This window comes from Petaurus breviceps, unplaced genomic scaffold (genome assembly GCF_028583685.1).
Source record: "Petaurus breviceps papuanus isolate PSGF00001 unplaced genomic scaffold, PetGlider_PUasm1.0 90681, whole genome shotgun sequence".
In the NCBI taxonomy this organism is placed as follows: Eukaryota; Metazoa; Chordata; class Mammalia; order Diprotodontia; family Petauridae; genus Petaurus; species Petaurus breviceps.
The window spans coordinates 6175844-6191774 of record NW_027187307.1 but is presented as its reverse complement, the minus strand read 5'-3'; the positions used below and the strand labels follow the sequence as shown (position 1 = coordinate 6191774).

The window sequence follows — 15931 nt, the reverse complement described above, 5'->3', positions numbered from 1 at the left end:
TGAAAGTGAACCCTGAGGTATTTATTTAATAGAAATGTCTGAATTTGCCCTTAAATTTATACCATGGCTCTACAGGCAGCAGTTTGGTGTGACGGCAAGAGCTCTGGCTGTGCCATTCTGGGTAAGGTGCTTTACTTCTCTGAACTGCACTTTCCTCCTCTTTCAAAAAGGAGACAATAAATTGTCTAGGAAAATCCTTTGTGAACTTAAGATGGCACAGAAATATGAGTTATTATTATATTATTGCCCACAAAAAAGATCCACAGTGAGAACTGAAAGGAAAGGAGGGCACTTTACAAACAGCATGGTAATTTTCTAAAGAAGCTGCAATTTCAAGGGAAAAATCATCCACTGCATTCAATATAAGGGACATTTGCATTTGTTAAGTGATCTAACACATGAAAAAAGCCAACATTTCAAGGAAAAGACCTTTTCCCAAGGACTGCATTTTATGTATTTTTAATTGCATTTTAAATATTAGCCAAATGAGTGATATGAACCAAAGATAAGCTTTGTAGGACCCTTGTAACTAAATTTATCAGGCTAAACACATTCACAGCTATTAAGATGAAATGTGTACACACACAAATACACATATTTCTGTATGCAGGTGACAGATGACCTTCATTATCATTCTAAATGATTAACATGCTTAAATAAATGAACAAACTCAGGAGCACAGCCATTCACTTTGGCTAACAGCTGCAGCCCGGCCTCCTCTGGGTACTGAACTGGAAGGCCTGCTCCTCCTTGGACCTCATCTGGAGGATGCCCCAATCCGAGACCCAGGCTGCCACAGACTCCCAGGTCCAGATGCTGCCACTCCCAGAGCCACTTCTTCACCCCACTCAGGCATAACTGGTCACCTGAATCTCGGAAATGTGCTGTTGTCACCTCAAGTTCAATATGAATGAACTTGGGAGTCAACAGCTTTCTTCCCTCTATTGCTAGATGGAGAATTCAGTCTCTCCAGAAACATCAATTAAGACAGGAGAAAAATTTCACCAGAGTCTCTTCAAACAATTAATTAATTAGAATTTTTATTCAACCAGCAGTTAATTTTTGATTGCCTACTATGTAAGACCAATAGAATACACTGTCATAGATACCAAAGGAAGAGAGAATTTCAAATCAGACAGGGGATGATCAATATTATCAAAGGCCACAGAGAGGCCAAAAGCTTAATAATAACCAGCAAAAAGAACATAGGATTTGAAAATCAGGAGACCACTGGTGACCTTGGAGGGAAGTGTTCTGGTGCTTGTGGTAGAGATAAGAGTCTGATGACAAAGGGTTGAGATCTTTTGCAGTCATGGGTCATTATCCACATTCTTTACCCAAACTATGGCTGTCCCAAGCCTGGGTACTTTTCTTTTCTCATCATCTCTTTAGGGATCATTATCAGGTCTTATTACCATCTCAAAGTCTATGACTCCCAGATCTAAATATTCAGCACCAACACCAGCCATTGGCTATTCAGAACTATGTGTCCCACAGGCATCTCGAACTCAATATGCCTGAAACAGAAGTCAGTATCTACCCCTTGGCCCCATATCCCTCACCCCTCCTCAAATCTACCCCTTCTTGAAATTGCTTTTGAGGATACTATGATCGTTCTAGTTCCTAAGGGTTGAAGCATCAGAACCTCATTCTTGACTTTTTTTTTCTTTCTCTGCATCCCTCTCTCCTAATAGCTAATTAACTTCCCAGTCTTGCAAACTCTTCTTCTAAGACATATCTCCCATTTGTCCCTTTTCCTCCACTCAAAAAGACACCACCCTAAATAAGTTGTCCTCACTACTTTTCCCCAAGACTATTGAAAAGTCTCCTAAGTGAACTCCCAGCTTGCAGTCTCCCCTCTAATCCATTTTCTGCATTGGTGCTAAAATAATACTCCTAAAGCATAAATCTAACCGTATTACTCTGCTACCCAAGAACCTATTACTTCCCTCAAGAACCTTTCATAGTTCTCTTGCCTCTAGAGTAAAATACAGAATGCTAAGATTGGTATTAAAAACCTTTGAAAGCCTGGCTCTGGCCTACCTTTCTTGTGTTCTTTCACAGGAGTTCTCCTCATACACTCTAGATTCCAGTCAAATCGGCCCACTTAAGATTCCCTAAACTATACATTCAAAGCACTAGATCCATGACTTTGCACAGGAGATGTGCAACAGATAGTGGCATATGCAATGGATGTTTCAATGGAAGTGGAAGCCCTAAATGTGTACCGCTCTTTCTAACTTGAAGTTAAAGGGAAGAGAGAAAAGACAGTAGTCGATTCATGGGTTTACAGAGTTGAAAGGAGGTTTTTTTTTGTCTGTTTCTGGTTTGGTTTTTTGTTTTGTTTTGTTTTGGGGATTGAGGAGTCTGAACATGTTTACACACAGAGGGGAAGAATTCTCCATGTGTTACTCTAGATTTTAACTTGGCTTAATCAGAGGAAATAGCCAAGGAGGCAGGTCACAATACTTCCCTTTACTCCCTCTTTCCACTCTCTGGAATGGACCCCAGAAGATTGAATTTCTCTTTTGTGTTGAAGGTTATGCTCCCCAATGCGGCACCCCATAAAGTTCCTGTTCCCAGAAGGAGGAACCTCTCTCTTTCATTTGCAGAGCTGGAGTGAGTGAATGATCAACTGCTCAGGTAACCAGGTGCACGGCTCATCTTTTGTTGTCTCATGCTCAGGTGTGCTCGGCCCACCATGAAGAATAACTTCGGAAACTCCTGTTGCTACTAGGACTGCCAACCAGCCCAACTAGTATTGTGTCTCAGAAGCTTGGGACACTCTTACTGAGTTGTCCTGTCACTTCTATAGTTTGGAGAGGGGTTTTCTGCATTTTTTTTAAATTTTGGTAACCCTACTACAAGTCTACAATATTAAAAAAAAATGTTAAGCTATATACCAGTAATAAACTGAGATACCCTGGGGGATTGTGGGGATTATGCAAAGCATTCAAGAATCCATATGCCACCAAGGACTGTCCTGTGCATCCTTAGATCCAACATCATATTCAATAACTATCTTCCATAAACTGAACAAAAAACATCTTACACATAAGTATTATTTTTCAAAGTCAGTAGATGCTGTTGTGATAAATAAAATGAAAATTTATTTCAAAGCATTACTGATTTTTCAATAGCTTTTTTGTCACCACGTATTTTCTCAATCATCATTAATAATACAGCTATAGTGGGAGTCCATGAAATGTTTTGACCAGAAAAAGAAATCTTCATATTTAAAAAGTTTGTGAACCATAAATACACACCATTTCCACCAGCAATAAAGAATCAATTCCCCACACTCAAATACAATTTTTCAAGAAGAAAGCAAAACAAAGCAAACAAAAAAAAACAATCTCAGAAGAGGAGGAACACAGCAAAATGGGATGTGGATCTAGAACTTTGGAGGTCCTACTGTGCCCTGGGATTAAGCACTCACTGAAACTGCTTCCCCTAGACTAGGCAAGATTCGATCACAAGCAAGACACACGTTTAAGGAGAAAATACTTATGGACAATCTGATCCCAAGTGATTATGAAAATGAACTCAGGACCTTGTAATAGACTTTCTTGTGGTTTGGAGGAGGTGTAAGGGGAAAAAGGGAAAGGGAGAAAAAGCATGAGGAAGAATGCATTTTTAGGGCTCCCATAGATATTACAGATCAGAGGTGTCAAACACTCTGCCTGAAGAAGCATCGCATAACACTCCTCATTGTAAACCAGATTAAAAAGTAATTGGAAAATATGTAACAAAATAAATAAAAATACAATAGAACATTGATAATGTTAATATGTGGTTTTCTAAGTCAATACACTGCCCACAGGTACCTTCAATTGGGCCTCCTTTCTATTTGAGTTTGACACCCACTGGTATAAGACCATGCCAAGTAGAAGGAGTTACTTCAAGTAAAACAAGGTTAAAAATGACAAGTGCTGGTCATGGATTATTAAGGGGAAAAAAATCTGGGTTTAAATAGCTGGCTTTGAAAAAATAAAAGTAGGCAGAGGGTCCCTTCAACCATAGCCCCAAACCCTCTGAAGGGAGGGCAATTCTTCCTCCTCAATCGGGGATTCCAAGGTATTTCAGGGGTCCCCTAGCTCTCAGCATAGCTTGGAATGATTGAAGTGGAGATGGCAGGATTTGGGGCTTGGAGTGACATCTACATTTTTCTTGGGTTACTAAACTGTAACATCAGGGGAATGTTGTAGGGGTACAGTTTGCCTAGATTTCAGCAAAGGCAGTTTCTCATGCTATTTTTGTCAAAAAGGTAGAGAGATACAGGCTAGACAGTATGCTTAGGTAGTTTCAGAATGATTGAAAGGTTGGACCCAAAGAACAACTATTTGTGGGCTGATGTCCTTTTGGAAGGAAACCTTTTGTAGAGTAACCCAGGGGACCTGTACTTGGCTCTCAATGGGTCTATTTTTCCCCACTAACTTGGAGAAAGGCATAGTTGTTGTGCTAATCAATTTTGCACAACCCAAAGCTGGGAGGGATGGCTACCACATGGAACAACAGAATCTTGGGCCAAATCTCCTAAAGTGAAATTTAATGGGATTAAATGTAAAATCTTATGCCTGGGTTCCAAGTCAGCTTCCCAAGTACAAGAGGGGAGTAAGTAGTCTGTTTGACAAAGATCTAGAGGTTTTGGTGGGCTGCAATGCAACCTTTGGCTATGTGGCCAAAGCGAGGCACTAGGAGGCACGGTGGCCAGGACTCTGGGGGGGAGAGGGATAGGGATGTTTAGCCAGTACAAAACAAGACTGGGAGGCAAAGGACACAATAACTGTCCTCAGGTCCTGGGAAAACTCTCATGGGGAAGAGGGATTAGGTCTTCAAGCAAAGGGGAAATTGTACAGGGAATTCTTAGGTTTCTTCTAAATCAAATTGTTCTATTATCCTGTGACTACAGTAGAGCCCATCATCACTCAGTTCCCAACTAAACTCTGATGCCTCTTAGGAGTCAAGACTGACAACAGAGGAACCCCCAAAGGACAGGGCTGACTTTTCAGATAACTGTTTGCTTCAGGCAGTTACATGTGGCAGTAACTGTGTGATTTGCTGGCACAGGTAAGTGCTATAAAAGATTAAGGTTGGTCTACATGGAACCAATGACAAACAAGTGCATCTGGAATGGGGGAGTCATATACAGAACAGCAGCAAAAATAGCTTCTTGTCTAGTCCCATCTCCCCAGGTTATTGGGGAGAGGGAGGGAGGGCACATACTGCTCATGACTAAGTACAGCAATTATCACAAGTACATGAAATTTTCAGCTTATGAATGGGTTGTGTTCCAAATATTTATTTGTAAAGCAATTCTTTGAAACTCAGAATGCATTTCCCCATAGAAACAATGGTAAAAATGATGGCAAGGTTATCCTCAGGCTAGACCCAAAAGGCTTATAATATAGCTGAACCTTCACTAAAGCACTACTCCAATGTCTCATCACAATGTGGACTTGATCCTGGTTTCTGAAAGACATGTCAGTCAAATGCACATTTTTTTAAAGGCCTACCAAGCTGGTTAGGCCTTCAGTATGGTCCCAGTGACAGACTACATGTCTGTCACCCAAAGACCAGCTTAGGTAAGTACAGAGACACTCACTACCAGGTTGGATACAGGCTGATGAATTTTTTGACAATAAAAAGTCTCAAACACCATTAATTAAGTTGTAGAGAGGATGCAATCAGTGTTGGTGAAGGGAGGGCTCACAACGACAAAATCACAGTTCTTTGAAGTGTTGAAGTAAGCAGATGAGCTATAGTACTAATAGTACTAGCCAGAGTTCTGAGTCTTAGGAGCAAAGGCTGGAGGAGGAAGGGTTTCCTCCCCATTTCCTGGGCCTAGAGCCAGCTGTAAGCAAAAATCTTAAATGGGCAAAGTTTCTCTTTGGCATCCTCCCAACTCCTCTTCTGTAATCCTGCTATCTCTTAATACCTCTCTCCCCAGGCCTCCAAATGCCTAATGGCCCTCAGGCCTCCCTCAAGTCCCCACCTGGCCCTGGGCAGTCAAGCAGAGGGCTGACGTGGGGCACAAAAAAGAATACATGTGGGGGTACACCCTTAATTATAGTTACAGAATCAAAGAAGTCAGAGCAAGACCAGATCGTCTAGTACAACCCCCTAATTTTACAAATCAGGAAACTGAGGCCAAGAGAGAAGTGACTTGGCTAAAGTCACATCAATAGTAAGGGTAGTAAGGAGCAGATCTAGGGCTTGAACCCAGCTCTCCTAACTCCCAAGTCCAACACTCTGTCCAATACTCCATGCTGCCAATGATTGGTTTTGAGGATCTTAAGATCACAAATACAAAGCTGGAAGGAACCTTAGAGGTCATCTATTCCAACTCTTTCATTTTTTTTTTTAATTTTTAAAAATTTTTTTTAAGTTTTTTTTTTGGTTGTTTTTTTTTTTTTTTTAAACAGGGAAACTGTATTTGGACAGTGTCAAGCTGCAGGGGGTAAGGAGAGACATGTAGGAGGTTTCTGGAAATTCAACAGCACCAGTGTGATTTGCAGGTTCTAGTCTTAATCTGGCCCATCCCACCCATCTGCAGAGCTGGGAAAGTTACGATGGAGCAGAGAGACACTCACTAAACACCCCAGGAAGAGTCTAGCTATTGAAACAGGGCTACTTTCTCTTTAGCAGCCCAACCTGCTTACTTTCCCAGTACTCAGGCCCAGGCCCTGCTGAGAGGTGGGGGTGGGGTGGGGGTGGCCTAGACAGGTGGAGGGGGGTTCTCTACAGATTAAGTTGGCACAGCACCCCCAAACTATGAGCTTGGTCTGCAAGTGGGCACCTCCTGTGATTTTTTTTTCCCTTTTTCATTAGAGGGAGGGAAGGAAGGAGGAAGGGAATGAGGGAGAGAAGGGAGCAGGCAGGTCATCCTTGTGCTCAGTCAGAGTAGGACATAATAGCAGGAATACCCTCTCTACCCCAATCCTGCTAGAGTGGGAGGGGACAGGGATGGAAAGGTAGAGGGAGTGTGATGCTGGCCTTGAAGCCCATGCAGAATAGGGGAGGGAAGCTCTCCTCTGTGGGGGAGCAGGGAAAAGGATTTTGTTCCTTTTCAGTCTATGACTGGTTGGGTTTTAGCTGATCTTCTGGATCAACTTCTCATCAGACAGGCAGTAGAGGTTGTTGATGGACAGGTCCGAGATGAAATGCTCACAGGCCTTCCGGGTGATCTGCTTGCAGCCTCGAAGGTCAATCAAGGTGACGTTAGAGATGCGCCGGAGATACAACAGAGACTGGTCTGTTAACTTATTGCAACCTGCCATATTGATTTCTGTGAGGGAGTTGCGTGTGGAAGAGCCAACAGCTGTTAGTAGATTTGGTGACTGATCTGTAAGGTAGCTGCAGTGACTGAGGTCAAGTCGAGACAGAAGGGGCATGTGGCGAATGATGAGTCGAAGTGTGGCATCAGTGATATCCAGGCCAGCCAGCCGAAAATCTGTCATGTTTCGGAGCTTGCTGCGATTGTCATGACCAGGTTTATCAGTCGGTGGGGTCAACAAGTCTCGAATCTGAGGGTCCTTGATTCCCACTGCCCACCGAAGGTCAAGGGTCCTGAGAAGGGGGCAGCTGGAGGTGCTGAGAGCAGAAACTGCAGACCAAGAACAGCCTGCTAGGAGGAGGTCTTTCAGGCCTGGAAGCCTATTGACAAGCCATGTCAGCTGCTTTTTGGAGATGTTGGTCCAACTGAGGTCAAGGCTCACTGGCTGCCTCTTGATAATGCCACTCAGTGCCTGGGGGACAATGGCCTTACATCTGCTCAAATCAATTTTTGTCCAGAGTCTCTTGTCACAGCACCATTTATACCATGTCTTACACACCCTCATACATTCACAAAGTTCTCTGCGGTTGAGATAACGGAAGACAGATAGCCAGATTTCCCTCTGCATCCAGCTTTCCTCCTCATCCTGTGTCCAGCTGCCCTGGCTGTTCACTGCGGCTGCCTCGCCCTCCTCGGCACTCTCCTCCTCCTCGGCACTCTCCTCCTCCTCTGCGCTCTCCTCCTCATCCTCCTCCTCCTCCTCCTCCTCCTCCTCCTCATCGTCATCATCAAAGTCCTGCTCTCTGCCCAGGTCATCTTCATCCCTCAGCTGGGGAGTTAGAGCTGGGCAGTGCTGTACCAGTACCCGGGGAGAATGATGGAGGTTGGCAGAGGAAGCTGTGATGGCCTGCAGCTTGGGCACAATGGAAGTTCCCTGAAGCTCTTTATTGGGCCTCTGTGGTGTGACCATTAGATAAGTGCCACGGATTCTGACCTTCTCTACTTCAGACAGCTCTTTCTTGCCACTGGGATTGTTCTCCTTTTCTCTCTGGGTGGCCTGGAGCCGAAGTTGCCTTCTTTTGAAGCGGTCGTCCCTGCCAGCACTATGGTGCTCACTAGGGCCAGCTCCTGGGGACGATCGGGTCACCACAGCATGGGGGGGCCCCGGGTCATGGATGAGCTGCAGCATGGTAGTGGATGAGTGAGGAGGCTGCTGAATGATCGGCTCCTCACGGCTCCGAAGAGGCCGGAGAACTTTGGCCTGGACCACCCCCTCATCGCCATCGTCCATTTTCCGCCTCTGCACTTTCTCCGGGTTATCCGGCTGGTAGCACTTTGGGCACTCCCAGCAATTTGGCAGTTCATCATTAAGCAGTCCTTCCCCATCCATCTGCAGGCACCCAGGATGAACAACCTCATTGCAGATACAACATTCCATCAGTTTCTTCTCAAAGTCCTGTGTCTCCTCATTTTGGTCCACCTCACCACAGAGAGAACAAGTGACAGAGTAGGGCAGGCGGGGGGCCAGACACTGGCGGAGGACACAGGACTGCTTCATGCGGCCGGGCCCCCCGAACTTCTTCATGTCCCGGCAGTATCGGCACACACCACACTCTCCCTGCACGCAGGCCTCACACTTGCGGCATCGAACCCGCCTCCTACGGGCTCCTGATACTGGGGGCGAGGGAGTGGGCCTCACGGGCGGTGGCAGCCTAGGGGAGCGCTTCATGGCAGGAGGGAGGCTTGGCGGGAGCAGCTGGGGCCTGGTGGGAAAGCTAAGCCGGTCCCTTGGGAGCCCCTGAGCTAAGGACCCTGGTGGGGGCCAACTGGGGGGGGGGAGCACTGCTGGCAAGCCCTTCCAGCAGTATCTGAAAGGCTCTGCCCACTCTGCCTGGACCTTGGGCTGCTGGTCCCTCCCGGGCTGCGGGGGCTCTTGGTTCAAGTGTCCCCGGAGCCTCTGTTTGCCTGGGGGAGGGGGGCTGCAAGTTAGGCTGGGCGAGTTGGATCTCCTACCTCTCCGTAACTTCGAATGTACTGAACAAGCGTGGACGTCCCCAAGGCGCCTCGGCCAGGCCAGGCAAAGCTGCTCCGGAGGCCCAAGGCGCGCCTGAGAAGGGCAGCGGGCGGCGGACGCGCGGCGGGCGGGCGGGCGGCCGGGAGGCAGGCAGGCAGGCAGGCAGGGCGGCCGGGCGGCCGGGAGGCAGGCCGGGCGGCCGGGCGGCCGAGCGGCCGGGAGGCAGGCCGGGCGGCCGGGAGGCCGGGCGGCGGGGCGGGCAGTAAGCGCGCTCCTTCCCGGGGCCCTTCCTTCCCGTGCTGATGAGAGCCGAGCGAGCAAACGGTATTGCTCTAGTGCCGCGGCTGCTGCTGCTGCTGCTGCGGCTGCTGCTGCGGCGGCGGCTGCTGCTGCTGCTGCTGCTGGGGCTGTTGCTGCTGCTGCTGCTGCTGCTGCTGCGTCACCCACATGCGGCTCCCAGAAATGCTTTGCGCGTGCGCGCGAGAGAGGCGAGCGCGGAGGTGGGGGGAGCCTGAGCCGGAGCCGGAGCGGGAGGGGGAGGGAGAGTGGGAGAGAGGCCAGGGAGAGGCCGCGGGAGGGAGAGGGACGAGAGGAAGGGGAGGGAGGCGAGAGAGAGAGAAGAGTGTGGGCAGGAACCGGGGCCAGGGGGCCGGAGGGAGGCGGAACCGCAGAAAGAAAGAGAGAGCGAGAGAAAGGAGGGGCAGGAAAGAGAGGGAGAAAAAAGAGGGTCGGGGGAGCAAGCCGAGAGGCTCGGGGGGCACGGGCTGGGAAGAGGAAGAAGCGAGCAAAGGAAAGGGAGCAGGGGGAGAGGGGGAGAGAGGAAAGAAGAGAGGGATGGAGCGAGGCGGGAGGGGGGCGGCGGCCGACACAGAGGCGTCTCGTTTCTGCAGAGGCAGAAAAGGAGGCGCAGGGGCCAATTGACTTGGCCAAGGTCACGGGGAGAGGCTGAGCTGCGATTCGAACCTGAAATCTTGCCTTCTTCCCACTAATCCGTAATGCCCAGAAAGTTGAGGAGATGGGGGCGGGGGAAGGCAGTCTCTCTCCCTGTGTTTAACACCCCATGGCAGCTTTATCCCCAACAAATGTTAAGAGGCCAGCTGATAAATGATCACTGTCCCAGTCCTGATGGACTCCCCTTATCAACTGAACGTATAGGAGCTTGGGTAGCTACAGCCATGCTGCAGCAGTTAGTTAGCTGGGTGAAGATTGATCTCTTTTTGGAGGGCATGGTGGGGGAGGGGGCGGGCGGAGGGAGGGAGGGAGATGGGAAGGAGTTTAGAGACTGAAGTATGAAGGATAGATATGATTAAAACGAAATGATCAATTCAAAAAAATAGATATTCTGTATGGTACTTTAGTGTATCCGATTGGATTATATTCCTACACAGAATGTGAGTTAGCCATGCTTCTTCAATGATGCATGTATGGACATTTTGGAAATTCAATAAAATACCTAACTATGAACTTTGATAAGTGGGGAGATGAGGGAATCTGTCTTCTGAGGATAGGGCCACATGTAACTTCAGTGGTGAAATGATAATGCAGTTAGCTGTCCAAAGCAGCTGGCTTTGTCCAGACTGTTGCCTTACTCACATCTGAAATCCATATGAGCTTAACTGTATTCTTTAAGCATCAGTAGCTAGCTTTTGATGTATGGTTTTGTAGCACTGGAGGGATTGCTTGGAAGAGGATTAATATATTGTCCATTCCATTTGGGGTTTGGGTTTTTGTTTGTTTGTTTGGTGTTTTTTTGCATTCTCCTTGGAAGGGGAGACAAGACTATAAGAAATAAGTACACAATTAAGATCTTATGCACTTGATGAATATGCAAAGAGAAAAAAAGAATATGACCTGTACCACAAGGCATATTTCCCTGCCTTATCTATCCAGATCTTTCAATAACTTAAATGGGTACAAGGCAAGTCATTCCTTTCAGTACCCGGATGCTGTGCAATACAGCTAACTCTTGGCATATACTCACGTGATTACAGAAAAATTCGTTGTCTATCATCAAATGAGCAGAAATGAATTTTTTCTCTGTATGTGTCAATAAATAGCTGAAACGCACAGCACAATCTGACTATAAGCTATATATTCCCTCCAACCTCTTGAGAAATCCAAATGATCTTTTCTCAGTCTTCATCCTTCTTGACCTCTCCACCGCAGCTGCCACAGTTGACTGCCCCCCCTCCTGGTCCTCTTGCATTTACTCTGCTCCACACTTCATTCTATCTGCCTGATTGTTCTTCCTCAGTCTCCCTGAAGGATCACTATCCATGCCCCTCCCCCTCCTGTAGCTATATATGTAGCCCAAAGTTCAGTCCTGGCCCCTCTTCTCCCTATGGATGTTTTTTCTCTTGGTAATCTCATAAAATCTCTTGGTTTCAGTGATCACCTTTATGCAAATGATCCCCAGATCTGCTCTCTCCTGAGCTCCAAGCCCATATCCCCACTACCTTATGACATGTCCAGCTGAACGCTCCACAGGCATCTCCAGCTCCTTTCCCTTAGACTCAGCATTCCTCTATTTCTGTCAAGGCTCCGACCATTCTCCCACTTCCCCCAGGATCATCACCTACCGTGTTTCCCCGATAATAAGACACTGTCTTATTAATTTTTTGGAAAGAAAAACACCAGAGGGCTTATTTTCAGGGGAGGCCTTATGTTGTCCTGCCTCAGCTTTCCTCCACCGCACTGCTCTCAATGGCGCCAGCAAGCAAATCACTGGGGAAGAACAGGATGACACGCTCACTGCTGCAGCTCTGATTGGATGCAGCAGCTCTGATTGGATGCAGCTCGGAGCGCAGCGGGATCACCTTCACTACAGTAGCAATCTCAATAGGGCTTATTTTCGGGGGAGGGCTTATTTTGGGGATAGGTCTTATTATCGGGGAAACACGGTAGGACTCATCTCCCACTCTTAACTCTCATCCAGCTCAAAGCAATCAGTTGCCAAATCTTAGCAGCTCCAGCTTCTCTCCCTTCCATTCCCTTGTCTCCATTCAAACACAGCCAGTGGAATTGGGGCTCCAGCCAGCTCTCACCAGGATGAGCCTTCAGTTGGTCTCCTTCTTTCCATGTGATCCCCTCTCTAAGCCACCCTCCAGTCAGCCAACAAAGCCCTCCCCTGCTCCAGGAACCTTGATGTCTGTGAGTGGCCTCTGGGATGCCACACAAACTCCAGTGTTTGGCATTTAAACCCCTTCACAATCTGGTTTCCAGGCTGATTACATACTGCATACAAACATTCTCATATACCTTATGCTGCCCCTTGTACATAAAATTCACTTTCCTTCCTTTCTCTTTACACAGACTGTGCTTGTGCTTGTAATGTTCTCCCTTCTTCACTTTGACCTTCAGTTCCCTTGGAGGCTTAGCTCCAGCATGTTCCTGGGGAGGGGGGGGGGTTCCAAATTCCCCACCTTGCTAGTGCTCTACCCTCAGGCTTATTTTGTATATATTTTATATTGGTATAATTGTGTTCATGCTCTCCCCCAGTAGAATGCAAACTCCATGAGGGCAAGATTTTTTTTTTGTAGCATCACAACCTAGTACACTTCCTGGTCTATAATAGGTGCTTAATAAATGCTTGCAAAATGAATTACTATTGAAATTTTGTCAGTCAATAAGCAAGTATTAAACCCTTACCATCTAACAGGCACTGATACTAATAAAGGCAAAAATCACCATCCCTGCTCTCGAGATCACATTTTAAAGGTGAAGACATGCCTAGGTACATACGTGATCTATACAGCAGTCTCATAAATTAAACACTAGTTGGGAGGTGGGGGAGAGAGAAACTCCGTACAGAAGGTGGGATCTGAGCTGTCTTTTTAAAAGATGATTTAATATTTTTCCCTAATTACATGTAAAAACAATTTTTAACATTCTTTTTTTAAAAATTGAGTTCTAAATTCTCTCCCACCCCTTCCCCCTTCATTGAGAAGGCAACCAATTTAATACAGGTTTTACGTGTGCAGTCATGCAAAACATTTACATGTTAGTCATTGTGAAAGAAAACATAGACAAAAAACAAGAAAAATAAAGAAAAAGTCTGTTTCGATCTGCATCCAGACCACAGCAGTTCTTCCTCTGGAGACAGAGAGCATTTTTCATCATGATTTCCTCTGCATTGTTCTCATAGCTAAGTCATTCACAATTGGTCACTGTACAATATTGCTTTTACTGTGTACAACTTCTGGTTTTGCTCATTTCACTTTGCATCAGTTCATGTAAATCTTTCCCCGGTTTTTCTGAGAGCATCCTGCTCATCATTTCTTGTAGCAAAATAATTTCCCATCGCAATCGTATACAACAATCCTCAACTGATGGACATTCCCTTGATTTCTAATTTTTTGCCACCAAAATTTTTGCTGCTCTAAATATTTTTGTACATATAGGTTTTTTTTTCCTTTTTTTTTCTCTTTGGGATACAGACTTAGTGGTGGTATTGCTTAGTCAAAGGATACGTGTGATTTTATAGCCTTTTGCACAATTGTTCCAAATTGCTCTGCAGAATGGATACAGTATACAAATCAGTATATAAATCAGTATACAACTCCACCAACACTGCATTACTGTCTCAATTTTCCCTCATCCATCCCAACATTTGTTATTTGCCTTTCCTGTCATATTAGCCTATTTGAAAGGTGTGGGGTGGTAGCTCGGAATTGTTTTAATTTGCATTTCTTTAATCAACAGTGATTGAATCATTTGTTCATATAATTAGAGATAGCTTCCATTACCTTGTCTGAAAACTCTGTTCATATCCTTTGAGACAGAGCTGAGTCTTGAAGGAAACCAAAGCAGCTCGGAAAGACGAGGTGAAACACCTTGTTTGAATATCCTCTTCTCTGTGTTATTCATCAATGCAGCCCGATGCTCCAGAATGTGAAGTGACTTGGCCAGGAGGACACCAATGGTGGCAGAGGCAGTATCCAACACCAGTCTCCTACCTCCAGCTCTGGTGCTTTTTCTACTATATCCTGGTACAGATAGCGCAAAACCCATGCTATCTCATGCTTTAATTTCTCTATTATTAGCAGAAGCAATGGAGTCCGGAAACTGTATGCATTTTTTTCTTAAGATGACTCTATAAACCTCTGATGAATGTAAAACAATAAGAGCGGACTATGTACATTGATAAATGGAGCTGACAGCTCATTTGTTCCTCACTATATTCCAGTTGCTTCAAATATAAACCCTTCAGATGGACATATTAAATTCAGGAGAAATTCTAATGGCTAGCGAGTTCATCAGTTCAATTAGACCTGTTTCCTTCTAGGATGTTTCAGAAAAATGGCAGGCAGAAAGTGGAAAAAAGGCTCACTAGAACTCAGCTGGCCATCTAAACACATTTTCTAGCCTCTTCAGGGAGGCAAAAGGTGATTGGGTTGGGAAGGACCCTCCCCTTTATTCTCAGAGTTGATGGAAAAGTTTCCCTTCTCATTTACCTCACTTTATTTCCCTCTGGTATGACTTGCCCTGATATTGGGATATTGATTCTTTCCTCCCTACTTGACATGCAAAAAAGTAAAAAAAAAATCTATGCTTACTTGTTTTATTATAAAATTAAAGTTTCTACCATTTACAATCCTTCTATCTTACCCTTTCAACCTCATTCTTTTATTACTTTTCACTGGTTAGTAGGTAGATCTGACAGTGATATATTATCATTAATCATGAAAAAAAAACCTCAATAGGTTATTCAGGGATGGATTCCATTCTTTTCACTAAAATTACTACCCTTCTCAAACCCATTCAAACCTGTAAAATCAGAGTAATGAGCTAGTTAGCTGTGTTCACCTTGGTGAGAGTACACTGCACAGAGTAAGGGCTATGCTTCCTAGACTGTTGCCAAGGCATGTTAATTTTACCCTCATTACATCTCTCTAATAACCTCCTTTACTCTTCTGACAGTACCATCACCCTGGTACAGGTTCCATCACCTCACATAAACTGTTGCAGAAGTCTGCTGGGGGTATTCCCTACCACAAGTCTCTCCCCATTCCACTCTATCCTCCAACTTCCTAAAGCTTAGGTCTGACCACTACCTCAGGCTTCTTCACCTGTTATGTGTAGTGGACCATTCTGACCACTTCTCAGAGGAATGCATAAAATAATATACATAGGATTCAAAGTAAATCAATGACATTGAAATAATGATGTTTTTTTTCTCATCTGTGTTCACAGACGTACCCCTACCCCAATCTATGTCCAAAAAGTAGACCCTACATTTGGAATTCCTGCCCTGCATGATTGGTCACCTTCTTTTTCCTGTCATGTATTTAATTTACAGTGAAGTTAAGACTGGTATGACTCAGAATTGCTAATAGTATTCGTTGGTCATTAGACAAGGATCTCAAAATTGAAAGAATTTGAGGTCTTAGCACTCTCTGTGCCCTCCGTCTGCCATTGTCATCCTACAAGTAGAAAAGACCTGCTATGGGTGGCTAGGTGGCGCAGTGAGTAAAGTGCTGGCCCTGGAGTCAGGAGGACCTGAGTTCGGTTCCGGACTCAGACACTTAACACCCACACAAAAAAACTAGCCGTGTAACCTTGGGCAAGTAACTTAGCCTCAATTGCCCTCCAAAAGGCAAAAAAAAAGACCTGCTAGAGCTGAGAGTGTGATGAGCCTCTCC

General features: G+C 45.6%; 1 long non-coding RNA gene and 1 pseudogene across 1 annotated transcript in view; both read right to left on the bottom strand.

Moving 5' to 3' along the window:
• The window catches only part of LOC138143964 (uncharacterized), a 59196-nt gene extending 49786 nt beyond the window's left edge, over positions 1–9410 (bottom strand). Inside the window, exon 1 of the long non-coding RNA XR_011163833.1 lies at positions 9290–9410. This is a non-coding gene — a long non-coding RNA (uncharacterized lncRNA). The remainder of the gene's footprint in view (positions 1–9289) is intronic.
• On the bottom strand, positions 1024–9284 carry LOC138143967 (lysine-specific demethylase 2A pseudogene; annotated as a pseudogene).
• Positions 9411–15931: the final 6521 nt, after the last annotated feature.